The following is a 19,546-nucleotide window of genomic DNA, read 5'->3' as shown; positions in this document are numbered from 1 at the left end:
AGGAGAAGGCTGAGGAATTTCTAAATCTGAAGTAAAGCAGAATATCAATAAGGGAGTATGCCTTGAAGTTTCATCAGTCGTCGTGTTAAGCTACTAAATTAGTGTCTATCATAAGGGATAGAATGAGAAAGTTTTCTTTGGGGTTGTACCGTAAGTTGATCTTAGAGGAAAAGGTTGCCTTATTGAATAAGGATATGGATATTTCTATACTTATGGTGTATATGCAATAAGTGGAGAAAGAAAAGAAGAAGCAAGTAAAAATAAGTGAAAGGTAGAGTAAGAATTTTTGCTATTTGGATCAAGGTAAAAGTCAATAGCAGAATGGTAGAGATATTGTAAAATAGTCTAAGAAGAAGTGGGGCAATTCTAATTCGTACTTTACGTCTAGTTCTCTTTATCTAAAGTCATCAGGTGACCATCATTCTTAGTATAATAGTGGGTTTAGAGCACTAAGAGCCCAGTCCCAGGCTAGTAGGAATCATCCAGCTTTATCATGTCCTTCTTATAGATTTTATGGTTATGTGCATCATGGTTTCTACAAGGAAGGGAGGAATAAGAGCTTTAAATATGGTCAGACTAGTCATTTGCAAAGGGATTATCCATCTAAGGTTGCTTCTGGGGTTAATAAGATTCTTGTTGCTTATTTTTCTTTTGGTTTTGGCATAGGTTGGAACCGTCTGTATGCTTTTTCCACTCGCCAGGATTCTGTGACGTCCCCAAATATTGTTACTGGTATGCTTAAACTCTTTTAACGTAATTATATTGTCTGCTTAATCCTAGTTTTACTCTCTCTTATATGACTCTTTATGTGGTAATCTATTTTGGTTTTGATTCTGAGTGTATTTTAGACCCTTTTTTGGTGTCCACCCTAGTGGGTCACTTTATTATTACTAGAAGAGTCTATAAGGGTTGTGTGATATTGGTTTATGGTAGGGAGACTTTGGTAGATCTAATAGAGTTGGACATGTTGTTCTTTGATGTGATTTTAGAGATAGATTGGTTGTATTCGTGCTATGCACCTCTTAATTGTTGGACCCGAAGGGTCAGATTCTATTTCCTAAATGATCCATTAATCGAATGGGAAGGTAATTCCCTAGTGCCTAAGGGAAAGTTCATTTCGTATCTTAGAGCCTAAAAATTAGTTTCCAAAGGGTGCCTCTATTGCTTGGTGTATGTTAAGGATTCTAAATTCGAAGGTCCTTCTCTGTAGACTGTCCTTGTGGTCTGTGAATTTTTTGAGGTGTTCCCTGATGATCTTCCTGGTGTACCTCTCAATAAGAAAATTGATTTTGGGATTGATCTTCTTTCGAAAACTCATCCTATTTCTATCCCTTCTTATAGGATAGCTCTGGTTGAGTTGAAGGAACTCAAGAAGCAGTTGAAAGATCTTCTTGACAAGGGTTTTATCCGCCCTAGGGTATCTTCATGGGGTGATCCCATGCTCTTCATGCATAAGAAGAATGGTACCCTTCGGATGTGTATTGAATCCACCAATTAAATAAAATAACCATGAAGAATAAGTATCCACTTTCATGGATTGATGATCTCTTTGATCAGCTTTAGGGTGAAAAGTTTTTTTCCAAGATTGATCTTTGGTCTAGGTACCAGCAGTTGAAGATTAGAAAGACAGATATCCTTAGAATAGATTTTTGAACTCTGTAGGGTCATTTCGAGTTTTTGGTAATGTCCTTTGATGCCCAGACCGCATTTATGGATCTTATGAATCAGGTTTTTCATTAGTTCATGGACTTGTTTGTCATTGTCTATACTGATGATATTTTAATGTATTCAAAGAATGAGATGGATTATGCCGATCACCTTCACCTTGTGTTGTAGACCCTAAAGGATCAGCATTTATATGCAAAGTTTTCTAAGTGTGAGTTCTGGTTAAATATTGCGACTTATTTGGGTCATATTGTTTCTAGTAAAAGGATTATGGTAGTTCCACAAAAGGTTTCAGTGGGTAAGAAGTACCGCCTAGACCCACGACTCTATCCGATATTCAGAACTTCTTGGGTTTATCTGGCTACTATAGAAGGTTTGTAGAGATTTTCTCTTCTATTGCTACCCATTGACTAAGTTGACTCAAAAGAAGGTAAAATTCTTGTGGTCTAATTCTTGTGAGGGTAGTTTCGAGAAGCAAGAGAATAAGATAACTTTGGCTCCGATCTCAACTCTACTTAAGGGTACTGATGGTTTTGTTGTCTATTCTGATGCACCCCGAGTAGGGCTGGGTTATGTGCCGATGCAGTATGGCAAGGTGGTTGCTTATATTTCTAGGCAGTTGAAAGTTCATAAGAAGAGTTAACTGACCCATGATTTGGAATTTTTAGTTGCGGTATTTTTAGTAAAGATATGGCAGGATTATTTTTATGGGGTACATATTGATATGTATTCTGATCATAAGAGCTTACAATGCATATTTACCCAAAAAGAATTAAATCTCAGGCAAAAGAGGTGGCTAGAGTTGCTAAAGGACTATGACACGAGTCTCCACTATCATCCAAGTAAAGCTAACGTGGTTGCTGATGCTCTTAGCAGGTTGTCCATGGGAAGCTTATCTCATGTGGATGGGGAGAAGTGGGATTTGGTGAAGGAAATTCACCATTTGGAAAATCTAGGAGTTCGACTCTTAGATTTTGAGAATAGTGCTGTAATTCTTCAGGAGGTGGCGAGGTCATATCTAGGTGCAGAGGTAAAGGAGAAGCAAGTGTTGGATCCTATTCTGATGCAAATCAAAATTGATATAGCTAGGTAGAAAGTGATGGTTTTTGAAATTGGTGGTAAAATTATCTTTAGGTACCAACGCAGACTTATGTTCCCGATGTTAATGGGTTGCGAGGAACAATTTTGGCTGAAGCTCATGAGTCGCGTTATACTATTCATCCTGGTTCGACGAAAATGTATCATGATCTCAAGGAAATTTATTGGTGGAATAATATGAAGTAGGATATGGCCAATTTTATAGCAAAGTGCATGGTATATCAATAAGTAAAGGTAGAGCACCAGAGGCCCGGCGGGTTAACTCAAGAGATTGAACTACCGATGTGGAAATAGGAGATAATTAATATGGATTTTGTTATCTATATTCCGCAATCTCGCCAGTAATTTGATTCGATTAGGGTCATCGTGGATAGATGACTAAGCTTACTCACTTCTTTCCAATAAGGACTAATTTCTTTTCTAAGGATTATGCCAAGTTATTCATTGAGGAGATCATGAAGTTGCATGGTACTCCAGTTTATATCATATTTGATTGAGGTACTTAGTTCTCATCTCACTTTTAGAGGTCAGTCCAGTGAGGTTTGGGGACTAAGGTAGCCCTCAGTACCGCTTTCTACCGCAGACGGATGGGCAAGCAGAAAGGAAAATTCAGGTCCTAAAAGATATGCTTCAAACTTATGTATTTGATTTTGGGGGTGGTTGGGTTGACCACCTGTCTCTCATTAAATTTCCCTACAACAACGTTATCATTCTAGAATTTGTATGGCTCCATTTGAGGCCTTATATGGTAGAAGGTGTAGGCCTCTTATTGGCTAGTTTGAGTTGGTAAAAATAAGTTGTTTGGCCCTAAGTTGGTTCACCAATCTATGGAAAAGGTGAAGATGATTCAGGATAGACATAAGGCCGCCCAAAGTTGCCAAAAGTCCTATGAGGATTTAAGGTGAAGGGAGTTGGAGTTTAGTGTTGGTGATTGGATATTTTTTAAGGTGTCTCCCATAAAAGGAGTGATGTTATTTGGTAAGAAGGGGAAGTTATATGAATTGGAGTTCCCCTCTATTTTAAGTTGCATTCATCCGCTGTTTCATGTTGTGATGTTGAACAAGTGTGTGGATAATCCTTCGATGGTTATTCCTTTGGGGAGGTGGGTATTTCAGATTCTTTGTCTTAAGAGGAAGTCCCGATTGATATTTTGGATTGGTAAGTCCATCAGTTGCAGACCAAGTATGTGGCATTGGAAAAGGTTCTTTGAAGGAACCAAAAGGTTTAGGAAGCTACATAGGAAGTGAGGAGGACATGAATTCCAAGTACCCGTTCTTGTTTCTTATTCCAGATAATCATGCTTAAGGTATGTGTATTGCTTTACATCTTTGTTTTCTGACTTTGTTTAAGGAAATGATGATTTCCTTGGTATATTTGTTTTTTGTCTTTGTTAAAGGTAAGAATAGTGTTATGTGGAGTCAAATCGTGCTAATAAATGTCTTGTCCTATAATTTGAGAATGAATGATACTAAGAGAGGGAGTATGTAATGCCTCAGGTTTTTGAACCTATTAAATTTTTGGAGTTCTGAGCTTTCTACCCTGGCAACAACTCATCTAATGAGTCGTATCTTAACAGATCTTATGACCCAATCATAACTAAATCAGAAATTAAGTGGTTAAGTTCTTCTCTGAGTATGAGTGGCTCACTATGAGCCATAAAGATTGTTACGAGTCGTTGTGTGCAAATTGTAGGATGTCCAATGTTTACCTAATTGGGGTTCTGTGTTGACTACGACTAGACCCTATGAGTCGTAGGGTCTTATTACGAGTGGTACCAGTTGAGTCATAGGTTCAACAGTGTGTGGGGATCCTAGAGACTGTCTTAATTATGACTTGTGGTGATGAGTCGTAAGGAGTGTGTACAAGTTAATGGTTGACCCTTAGTCAATGGTGACACTCTTTTAGGTTTTAAGTTAAGGGAATTCTGGACACTACCCCTCTTACCAAAATTAAAACCCACGTCTTATAACCCCTTTAGGGTGTCATTATCACTCAAAAACAAATCTAATCAACTTCTCAAACATTCCAAAAGGCTCTCAAAATTCCCTCAATCAAGTCAAGCTAGGGTTTCATCAAGTTGGTTATCTAAGGGCTCAAGGGCCGATTTCTCTCCAAATTTTTTGGTATTTAAGGCATGTTACTCTTCTCTCATTGTTAATTTATTAAAAGCACATATTTTAAAGTATTGTTCATTAAATATTCATGTTGGTTTTATAACAAAGGTTGAGGGTTTTGAATGATTGTTGTCAAACAATGTTTTCCCATGGTTTACACATAATTTTCATGCTTTAATTATGGTTTTGAACTTATGGGTACATGGGTATGGTGAATGAACTATGGAATTTTGATTTTCCCAAACTTAGGACTTATGAAGTGGTTAGGACCCCAACCTCATCATGTGAAACTGGTTTTTAATTATGAGAAAATGACAATTTGTAAAATTGAACCAAGGGGGTTGTGAATTTCCCCAAGTGATGTAATTATTTTGGCATGTTGCCGTTACCTTGCATATTGGAATGATGATACCAACGATGCATACCCAAATGTGTATTGTAGTTCAATGAATGGGATTGTGTGGTAAATGTTTTAATTGGACTTTGATGGGGAGGTTGTGTAGCTGAATCATGAAAATGGAGGTTTGAGTGACCAATACTAGAAGTCGTATTTGTCGACGTAGGGATCAAAGTGACCAAGGAGGATCGAGTCCCCCTCATTATTATTACATAATTAGGAAGGTTCGCATCCCCTGTAAATCATCACATGATCGGGTGCTTAAGTCACCTTAGTCTATAATTGGGAGGTTCGAATCCCCGGTGCATATATATGAGATTATTCTTCGATTCGTGCAGCAACACACACTGGGTCCTAACCAGGGGGTAAGAGCTGGGGCCCATATAGACAATAGGTACATGTTATGATGGTTGAGCTACACAATCCAGGCTAAAGTTTTAAAGCGCATGTCAAGCCCTATTCCCTATCTCGACATGTAATATATATATGCGTTTGATTATGTGCATTGGTTTTGAATGATTTTGAACTATTGACCATGTCATTAGGTTAACCTTATCCCTGAGTTTCATGTTAGCACTCAACTGTTAATTATCTTCGGACACTCTATCCCCATGCGATGCAGGAATTGTTCATACTTATACTCCTCCTTCATAGTGATTAGGATTCGAGATCAGCTCGTAAGTTAACGTTGAAGTGGTGAGATTCCATGCATCAAATGTATACATTTCATGTTTTGTTATCTTATGTCTCAAACTGTTTAGACTTATTTTTGGCTATAGTAGGGAGCATGTCCCGACACTTCATTGATATTCAATTTTGGTTCTTTGTTTAGAAGGCTTTGTGTAGATTACTTTGGATATTGAGCGGTGTTGGTCAATTATCTGGCCATCACCGATCGTCGGTTGTATACATGTTTTGAATTTTATTAAGCTGTTGCATGCTATCTTGTTATATGTTTGGAATTTATCCCACCTTAAGGGATGATGTGTTTTGTTTGGTCAGGTACAGGGGTGATCTCTGATCCACGTGGAACATGAGATACTCGTCACGACCAGGCCCTGGTTTCGGTCATGAAACCCATGTCTAAACTGACTTAGAAGAAAGTCAAATTTTAGTTGTTCAATTCCTACAAGAATAGTTTTCAGGAGTTGAAGAGTTGCTCACCTCTACTCCAGTATTGACTCTACCAGAGGTTTCAGATAGTTTCATAGTTTATTGTAATACTTCTAGAGTCGGTCTTGGTTGTGTTTTGATGCAGCTAGGCAAGGTTATAGTTTATGCCTCTAGGCATCTTAAACCTCATGAGAAGAACTACCTGACTCATGATCTTAAGTTGGCAACAATTGTCTTTCCCTCAAAGATTTGGAGGGATTACCTATATGGGGTTCATGTTGATGTGTTGACTAATCCCAAGGTTTTAACTATTTGTACATGCAAAAGACCTAAATCTTCATCAGAGAAGGTGCTAGAATTGTTAAAAGACTATGATATGAATATGTTGTATCACCCGGGTAAGGTGAATCTTTTGGCTGACACCCTTAGTAGATTGTCTGTGAGGAGTGTTGCTCAAATGGAGGATAATAAGAAAGAGTTAGTTCATGAGGTTCATTAGCTTACTAGATTAGGAGTTTGATTGGTTAATCCAGTCGAAGGTAGTGTTTGGGTTCAAAATGGTTTGAAATCTTCCTTGGTTGCCGAGGGGAAGGAAAAGCAAAACAAATATCCTATTTTGGTTAAGTTGAAAGAGGCAGTTCGGAACCAGAAGGTTGAGGTTTTCTCCCAAAGGGGAGATGGTGTACTTCATTGTCATGAAAGGTTATATGTTTCAGACATGGTTGATTTGAGGCAGTGAATATTAGTTGAGGATCATGGTTTGCGATATTCTATTCACCTAGGAGCCACTAAAAATATCAAGATTTGTGGGAAGTCTATTGATGGAATAGTATGAAAAAGAATATTACAAAATTTGTGGCTAAGTGCCCAAATTGTCAGTAGGTTAAGGCTGAGCACCAGAGGCCTAGTGGTACACTTCAAGAATTCAGCATCCCCACTTGGAAGTGGGAAGTGGCGACTATAAACTTTCTTACAGGGTTACCTTGTACTCATCATCAGCATGATTCTATTTGGGTCATTATGGATCAGATGACCAAGTCAGCTCATTTCTTGCAAGTTAACACTTCAGACTCAGCCAAAGATTATGCTAGACTCTATCTCAGGAAGTTGGAAAAGTTACATGGAGTCTCATTGACCATCATCTCAGATAGAGGTACTCAGTTTACCACTCATTTTTTGAGGACTTTTCAGAAGGGTCTTGGTACCCAAGTTCATCTCAGTACGGCTTTTCACCCACACACAGATAGTCAAGCAGATATAACCATTTAGACCTTAGAGGATATTTTAAGGGCCTTTTTTTTATTTCTAGGATAGTTGGGATAATCACTTTCCTTTGATTGAGTTTGCCTATAAAAATAGTTATCACTCCAGTATTCATATGGCACTATTTAAAGTTCTTTATGGTAGGAGATGCAGGTGTCCTATTGGTTGGTTTGAGGTTAGCAAAGCTGCTTTTATAGGGATAGATTTAGTGTATGAGGCAATGGAAAAGGTTCAATTGATCCAAGAAAGGCTGAAGACAACCCAGAGTTGATAAAAATTCTATGCAGATATGAGGAAAAGGGAGCTTGAATTTGATATTGGTGACTTGGTATATTTGAAAATTATGCCCATGAAAGGAGTAAAGAGATTTGGTAAGAAAAGGAAGCTCAGTCTCCAGTATATTGGCCCATATAGGATTTTGAGTTGTTTTAGAAAGGTAGCCTATAAGTTAGAATTGCCTGCAAAGTTACCATCAGTGCATCCAGTGTTCCATGTCTCTTTGCTAAAGAAATGCATTGGTAATCAAGCTTCAGTAGTCCCTTTAGAGAGTATGGGCGTGGAAAATAGCATCTCCTATGAAGAAGTCCTAGTTTAGATCCTTAACCGTTAGATTCATAGGTTGAGAAACAAAGAAATTAACTTATTGAAGGTTCTATGGAGAAATTAGTCATTTGAGGGAGATACTTGCGAAGAAGAGGCCAATATGCGAGCCAAGTACCGCTGTCTTTCTCTACGAACCCAGTTCTAGCTTAAGGTAATAGTTTCCTTAATTAATTAATTCCCTCATTTTTCTATCTAAGCTATCCGCCATCCTCATGCCATAGTATGCATTCATGAATTCAGTCTAGTCCATGCCTCAGTTATAGATTCAAGTGTGAATTCATAATTTAGCTTATAAGAGTTTACCATAGAATGTATTTATAAGTTCAGTCTAGTCCATGCCTCAGTTACAGATTCATGTGTGAATTCATGATTCAGCTCATAAGTATTCTATGCATGATCTCGATTTTCCAAATATTTTAGCTCAGATAATTTTATTCAGGGATGAATGACCCCAAGGGGGAGACATTGTAATATCCTAAATTTTAAAGCTCTACCCTAAAAATATCGGACACTAAGTTGGCTTTCCAATGCCGCAAGTCTCGCCTTGATCCTATATCATGGCAAAAAGTTATGTAAATTTTTCCTTAAATATCAGCCAGCAACCAATGACTACGATTCACATGACGACTTATAATCAGACGTTATGAGTCGTTATGAGTAGTCGTAGTCACGACAAAAAGGACCTTTAGCTTTAGCCCAGTGACTACGACCCTCCTTCACGACTCGTAATCAGTGACTACGAGTCGTTTGAAAGGACTCGTAGTCATAATAGTGTATAACCAAGAATCCATACCAGTGATAATGATTCCAACACATGACTCATAATCAGACATTACAAGCTATTGTATGGACTCGTAACCTGAATAGTAAGTGATCCAAAAGCCAAGCCTCAGACTAAGACTCCACCTAACTGTTGACACCTAATTTTTGCCCTCCACGACTAAATTTAATCCGAATTTTCTTTAATTTTAAATAAAAGTAAAATATTTATTTCATCCGGACAAATGCGCTCTAAAATATTTATTTAGGTTAATTTTGTCATTTAAGTGACTATTATACATTTTTTGTATTCACATATACGAGATTGTATAAATTTTGTTAATTGAATGAATATTTTTATCAAATTTTGAGTTTTTTATGAATATAAGCTTGAAATTTAATTCGAATGGATAAAGTCTTGATTTAAATATAATTTACTCTCAAAAATAATTTAATTGGATGAATATATATTTGATTTTATTAAATCAAGAAGCTCGGAATTAAAGGAAGTATTAATTCGTATCGAATTTCAATTTAATTTAGTCAATCTATTAGATTTGGCCATAGTTGAAATCAAATTGATCATAATTGCAATACAATCCACCAATGATTTGTAATTTGGTCAAAATTAAATAAATTTGACTAAATGTTAAATTTCAATTGGGGTTATATTTTAAATAACCTCAAAATTTCCAAAAACTCTCATAACTTCTACCCAATTCCCACCAAAAATAATTTCAAATTTGAAATTCAAAATTTTGTACTAGATTATTCCCCCCACTTTGTCTTCCATCTCATCTTATCTTCAATTTCAAAATTACAAAAACACGCCTAATTTCTTTCTTCCACATTGGTGGGTGAAAAGAATTGAATCTACATTCTTTCCTATAAATATTTTTCTCCCACATTGGTGGATAGAAAGAAAAATTTTCCATCCTTTACTATAAATACTACCACTATTTTGGTAAAAAGACAAGTCTTAAGCTTGGAAAAGAAAACTTTGAGCAAAGAAGTTTCTTTTTAATAAGAATTTTTCTTTTTCGTAAAATTCGTGGGCTAATTGAAGTTCTCGAGTTGAACGCTTTTCGGTGGAGATAAAGACTCCGAAGAAAGCTTGTAGTTCTGTTTTGTTGTCCTAAAAAAGGTAAACACACCTTTTCCCTATTTCTTTATCGTTTTCTTTTTCATTTTTTTCTTTATAGTTCGTAGTTGTAAATTTTTTATTTTATTATCATTTTCTTCTTTATCTTTTCCTTCTTCATAGTCCGTAGTTGTAATTTTTTTAGTTTTATTATTATTTTGTTCTTCATAGTTTGGAATTGTAATTTTATATGCTGGGATTGTTTTCTTAAGATAGCTTTGAAGGTCATAGGATGTTATGGTATCGATATTATGGCTATTTTCATATTCATGGTATAAAAATGAGCTAGCAATAGTTGAACATTTTTTCCTTTATTCTTTGATTATTATGGGTAAATTTTTCATCTTTTCTTAAAATATGTATTTGTGCTTTGTTTAAATTCATTGTTGGCATATATATTAGTTTTTAGCATGTAAAATTGTTTTCTTTATGTTAAAAAAAATTGTTAATATTGATTGTTTTGCCTTTTGGCTTTATTCTTTGATTATTATGGATAAAGTTTTGATCTTTGCTTAAAATATGTACTCATGCTTTAGTTAAATTCATCGTTGGCGTATATGTTTGTTTTTAGCATGTAAAGTTGTTTCCTTTATGTTGAAAAGAATAGTTAATATTGATTTTTTCGCCTTTTGATTTTATTCTTTGATTATTATGGGTAACGTTTTGATCTTTGCTTAAAATGCATGCTCATGCTTTTTTTAAATTCGTTATTGGTGGATATGTTTGCTTGTAGTTTGTAAAGTTGTTTCCTTTATGTTGAAAAGGAATGGTTACTATTGTTAAGGGTTTATGAAATTGTTTCTCAATTTGAAGTAGTGAGTTAATCATTTTCGGGGTCAAAATTGTCTTTGATTTTCTCTTGTTTAGATTGAAAAGTTGTTAGCGTAATTTTTGTTGAAATGGTGTAGAACTAAAATAGGAGTTGCCATAATTGAACACTTTTTCTTATAATTAATGTAATACCCCGCATGTTTCTAAGCTAGGAAGTGAATAAGTGTTCCTACATATGAAATCTCCTATCCTGTGATTCATACTTGAGTACATGACTTACAATGAATATCCTAGTGATAGGATAGCTTATGATGCATTAAGCATGTTCATATGAGTCACTTAAGGTAATACAAGCTAAGGGTTTTTGAATCCATCAAGTTTTAATGTTCGATTTTGCAAAGGTCATCTTTGAATGAGTATAACTCAATGTTAACATGGTATTTTGGCTGATTTATACCCACCAAATTGTAGATAATCGAATTAGCTTTCCAACGATACCAATTTTGCCTTAATCCAATACCCGAGTGAAAAGTTATGCCCATTTTCGTGAGAGATAGTAAGGATAGGCGATTGGTTAGGCGCCGCCCAACCTAGCTTAGGCAATCACTTGGGCTCCGCCTAAGTCAGTTCCAGGTGCCAAAAACACTCTGCTTTGAGTTATTTTAAGGGTAATTAAGTCTTTTAACACTCTTTACACGTCCCTAAACTTAAACCCTACAAAATATATAGCTTCTAAACATATTACAACCCTATTATCATCTCACAGCTCATCATCCAAGAGCACTAAAAGAAAAAAACAACTAGGGTTGCGTAACTAATCTTGAAGATCCGATTTCAAGGAACTTCCTCCATCAAGCATCAAGAATCTTCCTTCTAAGGTATGCGTGAGTTGATTTATGGATCCCTTTCATCCATAAAGCTCAAAAACCCCTTTTTTCATTATAAAGTATGATTTCTATATTGTTGGGTGTTGATGATCATGTTGTTGATATTGGGTGATTCCCAAGATGGAATCTTTATATGTTTTTTTGAATTTCATGATATTATATGAGTTGAAAATATGTAAATTTGGTTGTTCATGATGTATAATTTGATGATTTCACCAATGCTTAAGATGTGCATGTAAGGTGTTTGATAAAATGCCTAATAAACTAGAAATCATGCAATATAGTTAAATTGTGACTAAGTGAAGGATTCATGATATGCCCTTACGTTCCAATGACTTCTATGTCGATAATGTGCCTTGTAAATGTTGTTGGAATACTCATGAACTATTCTTATGAGATTATGCTATGTTTACTTGCAAATCCTACTTATGAACAAGATGTATGATAACCATGCAATCTACATGAACTTCCATGCTATTGGTATGTGTTGCCAATATGATTATGCAATGAACATGATATTAAGATTGTGTAAGTACTTCCATGTGATATGAAATCCTTTCCATGCAATACATTGTTGATAACCATGCTTAGTATGAGATCCCTACTTATGATATTATAAATTATGGATTCTACTCTTATGATCAAGTCAGTCATGTGTGTCAGTTTCCTTCCATCGAGTCCTGGGGGTACTTGTACCCAAAAACTATAGCTGTGTGCCTAAAGCCATGTCATGTTTCATGATATTCGAACTCAAGCTATGATTCCATAGACTTCAGTCAGTCATGTGACTCAGGAAAACCGCATGATCTTAGTCAGTTGTCAGATATCAGTAACATTCCGTCAGTCAACGGACTTCAGTAAGATTAAGTCATGCACAGTCAATTATTCATGTCCAGTCCCTCCAGATGGGAGTAAAGGTTAGCACCGAGTGAACCCAAGGATGGGAACTCACCCGCCAGTTCAGGGTATGATTCTTAGTAGTCATCCTTTTTCTCCAGAACTACGTAGCCAGTGTAGGTTGAGACATCTTAACCCGTCAGATTAGGGTTGATGATGTGGCTTAACCCGTTAGTTTAGGGTTCCCACCTTCTCATTGAGTACCCGCTAGATAAGGGTCACTCACAGGCTGTCCTTACCCGTGGCACGGTATTGACACCCCTCCAGTCGGGGCAGAGATTGGACCCCAGCTTAGCCATAACGGCATACATGGGACATGTTAGTTAAACACTACTTCCCACAGTTTCAGTATCAGTCTCAGTAAAAGAACTCAGGGCATTCTTTAGATTTCAATATATACAGGACTGTCAGATACAGTCGTCCATGTTATCAGTTTCAGTATCAGTCATGATAGTTATCAGTAAACCATGTATTAGCTTACAGTTCATGCTATCACGTATTCACAGTCCCAGTTTCTATATATGTGTGTTTGCACTCCCACGTTCATATTAGTCAGTCAGTGTTGTTTATGCACGAAACCCTTTATGTTCAGTCTAGCTTCCTCGTATACTCAGTACTCCAGTTGTACTGACGCATTTTTGCTATGGTGCTTTCTTTTCATGTTACACCATAGGTTCCGAGACACAAGCTCCAGCCCAGCAGTAGCGGTAGCATTCCAGTCGCAGAGACAGTGAATCCTCATCGATTCGAGGACAATATGATTTGATTCATTTATTTATTTCTTCAGTTCAATTTTACGAAGTTAGTTGGAGACATGTTTCTTCAACTCCTTATTCAGATAATTTAGAGGCTTTCAGATTTATGTTCAGATTTACGTTCAGATTGAGTTGTTTTGGGTATTTTCACCCACATGATTGTATTCAGTTGAACCTTATGGCCTTATAATTCTATGTATTCGGTATTATTATATCATGATTTGAAGTATACAGGTACAAATATCAGTCATGGGTTAGCTTGTGGTCCCTCGGGGTCATGAGCACCGTGTAGCATTCCGGTTCAGCGAATTGGGGTGTTACAATTAATTTTCTACTATTTCTCCTATCTTGTCTTTGAATATTATCTCTAAAATATGTTTAATATATGTTACTTACATCACTTCGCTTATTGGTTTGCTTCTTAAAGTGTTTCTATTCATTTAGACGTCTCATTATTATTCATATGCTATAGTGATTCTTTTTAAGTTGTAGATATGTTATTGATCCACTTTGTATTAAAAGTTATTGTTGCATTAGTATGTCTTGTATTTCAGAATTGAAGTGCTATTTCCTCATCTCTTATTCATTCTGCTTTTTTCTTTGTTTAATAAAAACATGCCTTAGACTTCATCATAGTATTTGGAGAAAATAGGTGTAATCTATTTGTCCAAATTTTAAGAAACTATGCTTATGGATTCATGTCTTCTTTTCAAAGGCTAGTTAATTATATTGTGCTAGATTCAATTTTTTGATAGATTGTTTAGGAGATAGGTTAATTTTTTTCGTTGGATAATTTGGTTTGCTTTGATATCATAGCCTGCTATTTCTTAATGCTTGAGGATGCTTTTTTTCATCTCATCATTTATCAATTAAATGTAGAATTTTTGAACACATATTAGTTATTTTTCTTTTATTTTTTCCTTTGCATGAATCTGTTTTGGAGTCCAAATGGACTCCTTTCCTCTTGCATTCGTAATGGGTCAATGAGTCCCATCTCTCCGAGTCAAGTTTGAAGTTTTAAACCCAAAGTCGATTATATGGCCTGAGGGTGGAAGAAGATGAAAGAAGAAAAAAATGGGTGAAAATCCATTGATAAGGTTACTAAGAGATTTGAAAAGCCTCGGTTTTTAGTATTGTATTATTTTTATTTATTTATTAATTTATTTGGGCCTCAAAGCCAAAGTTGTAATTTAATATAGGTGAAGCGTATTTTGGGCCTCAAAGGTCCGAAAACTAACTTAGGACAGGTTATGGGCCAAAATTCCAAGTATTTAGACTAGGACAGATGTAGATGGGTAAAAAGCCCAAATTATCGTAGGACAGGGTTTATGATTTGGGCCTAATGGCCTAAGTCCTTTAATCTCCTCCTTTCCCCTTTATATGCTAATTGTTCTTAGATTTCTTAGACTTAGTTAAAATCCCCGCTAAGTCGTTAGAATTTTTTTTGCACAAATCTTGAAGACAATTTCCTTAATCGTTTTCTCTTCAAAAAATTAATTTCCCTATTTAAAGTTAGTCAAAAAAATATTTTTAAATAGTCCGAATAACCGCAAGTTAGCGGGTACTCTTGGTGCCTTAACAACCTTTCAGGAGTATTAATAGGAACCGCTTACTCAAAATTTTTAAACTTAAAAGATTTTTTCGTTTTGAATCTTTTAAGTAATATTTTTAGTTTTCTTGATAATTTCTTAAAAATCAAGTGGTGACTCTGTAATTTCTTAAATTGTTTCAAATTTTCTTTCAAGTTTTGGAGCAGTTTAAAAGGTTAAAAATAATGTTTCCCAAACCCTTCGAATCAAAAAAGGGGCAAAATAGAAATGGAGACTCTGCTGGGGAGTTTAACTAGGTTCTAACCAAATATTTGAATTAGCTTATTTGACTAATAATTAAACTGCTTATCTGTTTATATGTTTAAATTCTGTTAAAATTTAACTATTGCATTTCATGAAATAATCCCACATGATGATTATTAAACTATTTTGGGATTTCGTGGATGCCCCAGCCCCTGTTTATCAACTCCAGATCAAGTGTTGGGAATATGATAATTTATCGGCACGTTAGGCTGTCGGAGGTTGTTTGTATTTCCAAACCCAAGTTGTCCGCTTGGGAACCTGTGTCCAAACCAACTCTAGACACCCAGGATAGAGCTAAAACAAAATCCTATTTTAGGTATGAGCCTAGGATGACTCAATACCAAGCCCATTAGAAACTTGTGTTACGTCTATTTGACCACGAGTCATAACAGATGATCATTTTTTATGTGTTAAATTGAAGGATATAATGATGGATTGTACGAACCATTGTCCGCTGGGTTTGAGGACTTTATTTAGATTGTTTTTCTTAATTAAAAGAAGGTCTTCATCAGAAGGATATGCAAACGTTTCAAGAAGTTCAAAGATAGATGGGCTTCCAAGGAAGCTTAGTTTAGATTTGCCCCCCTTGCGTGGGATTGATATTATGTATTTCCCTTTTCTCTCATTTTGTATCCCCATTTAATTTCTTAATGAAGTTTGTATAATATTTTGAGGAAAATGGATTGTCTTACAAATGGCACATATATCCTTCAAACGTTAGGCTTACCTTTGGCTTAAAAGGTCCCAAGTATGTTAGGATGCGTTAAAAATTATTTATGTGCTTTGACTACGTTTGTTTGATTTGTTTCGTGACTTTGGTCAATTATTACAATTTATGAACTAAAATTTTACTTTGTGAGTGTTTTTCCTTTTCTTTTAGAGAGAGGTTGATTTGTGTTGGTAATCAAACTTGCTTGCTGCACAAAGACTAAAAGCAAAGAGATCGCTGGGAGAACATCAGTATCTTAGCCGGTCTAAGGTAAAGAGAGCAGCTATCGACTCATTAGTTCTTACCTGGACTAACAGAAAGACTCATTCAACTATGGATCCTAGTTTAATCAACACTTCATCTGAGTCGGCACCCACCTTGTCTAAGGCAATGGACCCTAGTCCCTCGATAGAAAGAGAAATAACCCTAGAGGTCATTGCTGGTTTGGAAAAACAAATTGCCGAACTAAGGTTCATGTTGATGCAAATAACTCCTTCTCTGACTTCTCCAAACATGACTCTGCCTCTTGATGCTCGACAAAAGGGTCTTATGTTTCCAACATCAGAAGGAATTGATCTAGGTGGTCATTTTACCACATCTCAAAATATTCATGCTTCTCAGAATGCTCCTTTGGTGTATGTATTTGATCCTCCAAAGTTTCAGAACATAACATTGTCTTATCACACTTCGCCATTGCACACCTATGCTACTACCCCCACCGATGATGCAAACTCGGGAGTTATACCACCTAGATGTTGATTATTATGTTGAAATTGAAAATAATCCTTGGGTGTGCACTGATGAGATGGTGAATAGAAATTTCAAGGCTTTAGAAGATGTAGTGAGAAGCCTTAGAGAGCTTGGAAGTAATCAAAGTGTGAAGTATGAAGAGTTGTATGCATTTCTCAAGATTGAGTTGCCTCCTGGTTACAGGATCCCAAAATTAGAAGAGTTTGGTGGGTCTGGAAATCTTTTTTTTCATTTGAAAACTTATTGTGAAAAGTTTATTGGTGTGGGCAAAAACAAGGGAATACGAGTAAGCTATTTAGCCAAAATTTGAGTGGAAAGGCTCTAAAATGGTACGCTAAGCAAGATGTGACTAAGTGGCGCACTTGGGATGACTTGGAAAATGCTTTTCTGGATCATTACAAGTTTCACATTGATATTATTCTTGACAAGATCTCTATCACAAAGCTAAGGCAGAAAATAAATAAGAGCTTTTGTCAATATGCCATACAATGGAGAGAAGAGGCAACTAGGGTCCATCCTCCTATAAAGGAAGCTAAAATGATGAGTTACTTTATTCATGCACTACGTCCTGAGTATTTTGATTTCATGGTGATGATGGTAGGAAAGATATTTACTGAAATTGTCAAGACTAGAGAAATGATTTAAGATAGCCTCAAGCAATGGAGGATAATAAATTTGATAGAGCTGCAATCCACTCATAAGAGTTTCCAGATTGGCTCTTTTGGAAGCGGAAAAAAAAATGGAAAAAAAGTTATGGGAGAAATCACTCACGTAGGTTCATCCAACTAAAATCAATCCCCAATAACAAACCAATGCTCGACATGCTCACTATACGGTCTTCAATGCACAAGCAACATATCATGCTCATACTTCACCATAGAACTATCAAAATAATGCTCCTTATGCCAATTATGAAAGGAAGCCTCCCAGAATTTTCACTCCATTGGCAGAGTCTCTTACTCAACTTTTTGAAAGATTGAAAGAAGCAGAACTACTTCATACAGTGAAAGCAAGGCCTGAAAACACTTCTGCTAATTGGTATGATCCAAACAAGCGATGTGCTTACCACTTTGGAGTCGTTGGACATGATACCGAGAAATGTATAACTCTTAAGCATAAAATTCAAGACTTGATTGAAAAAAAGCGATAACACATGCAGAAACTGCAGCCAATGTTAACAACAATCCATTGCCTAATCACAAGAAGTAGTCATTGGAATCATCAGTCGCAAAGAAGAATGAAGTTCCCTCCAAGGCGCACTTTTGGCCTTCTTTTATCTTAAAGTTATTGTTTTGATTTTTAGTAATCGTACTTTATCATGTTTATTTCCGTGTAATCATGCTTTATGATTTGATTTTCTTGTAGTTTCACTTTGTGATTTCCTTGTAATCATACTTTCTAGTTGTAATGAATTATTTTTAACCTGATTTCCCTAGTGTAATAAGTAGGAGGCCTGTGTTGGCTTCGGTCATAGTATCAAAAATATTAAATCTCTCTTTTTATTTTATATGAACTGTGTTTGACCTGAATTTCCAAGAATGGAAAATGTAGGCGGCCTATGTCGGCTTCGATCAATTCCTTAGAAAAATTAGTTTTCCGTCTTATGGTAGAACTACGTTTGATATGATTCCTAACTCAATAGAATATATGAGAACCATACTATCTCGATCATATTTTCCACAAGATTTTGTGTAAGAGGATCTTTTTTTAGTTACATGGAGACGACATTGAAGCGTGTAACTGGGGCAAAAATTTTTGAGAAGGTATCAAAAATTTCATAAGAACTTGACATTTGCTACAATGTTAAACATCGGACGTTTTTGAAGCTGAATCGGTGCATAATTTTGAGAAGTTGTAAAATTCCAAGTTATGCTACACCGAAAATGACTCGAGTATTTTGCATTCTAGACTGGGGCATAATTTTTTAGAAGACCTCAAAAATTCCATACTAAATGATACCATAAGTTACAAAGAAATTTATGAGTTTCTAAACTAGAGAAAAAAATTTTAGGGAGATCCTTAAAAATTTTCACAAAGACTGCACTTCAACCCTACAAATCGATGATCAACAAGGAGCATCAAGAGATCAAGAAAAAACCAACACAGTCAGCCTCTCAAAACTAAGAATTTTTCTTGGATGTAGGAACAATGAAGTCACATTATTGACAATGTTAAGCTTGATAAAGGGCATTATCAGATTCACCATGGTCTTTTCATAATAATCCAGACAACTTCTCTTCTTCTTTTTTTCCCTTTATTTATATTTCTATTACTTCTTTATGATCTCTAACACTTTCTCTAATTTTGTAGGAAATGACCGAACAAAACAATTAATATTTGGTGATATCACTCAAAACACTATCTCCAAATCATCATGATTCAAACGACTTTATCTTATCTTGCACTCTTAACTTTGTTGTAATAAATTGGTATTAATGAGAGTTGTTTGAGTCATATAGATGACATTATGTGAGACTGCCCCGGATTTTCACCCTATTTGAGGTGATGTATCTTATTATATTTAGGTTATCCACCCTTTCAAGAAGACATAACGGATTATCACCCTATCTTATTATATTCAGGTCATCCACCATTTCAAGAGGACATACCCAATCATCACGTTATTTGAGGTGACACATCTTATTATATTTGGGACATCCCCCTTTTAAAAGGACATATCTTATTATATTTAGATTTTTTACCCTTTAAGAGGGTTCATCAGATCATCTCTTTATTTGAGGCAATATTTTACAATGTTACGGATTGTCACC

The sequence above is a fragment of the Capsicum annuum genome, chromosome 2 (genome assembly GCF_002878395.1).
Source record: "Capsicum annuum cultivar UCD-10X-F1 chromosome 2, UCD10Xv1.1, whole genome shotgun sequence".
Classification (NCBI taxonomy): Eukaryota; Viridiplantae; Streptophyta; class Magnoliopsida; order Solanales; family Solanaceae; genus Capsicum; species Capsicum annuum.
The sequence above is the reverse complement of the archived record's forward strand: the minus strand, read 5'-3'. Positions refer to the sequence as shown.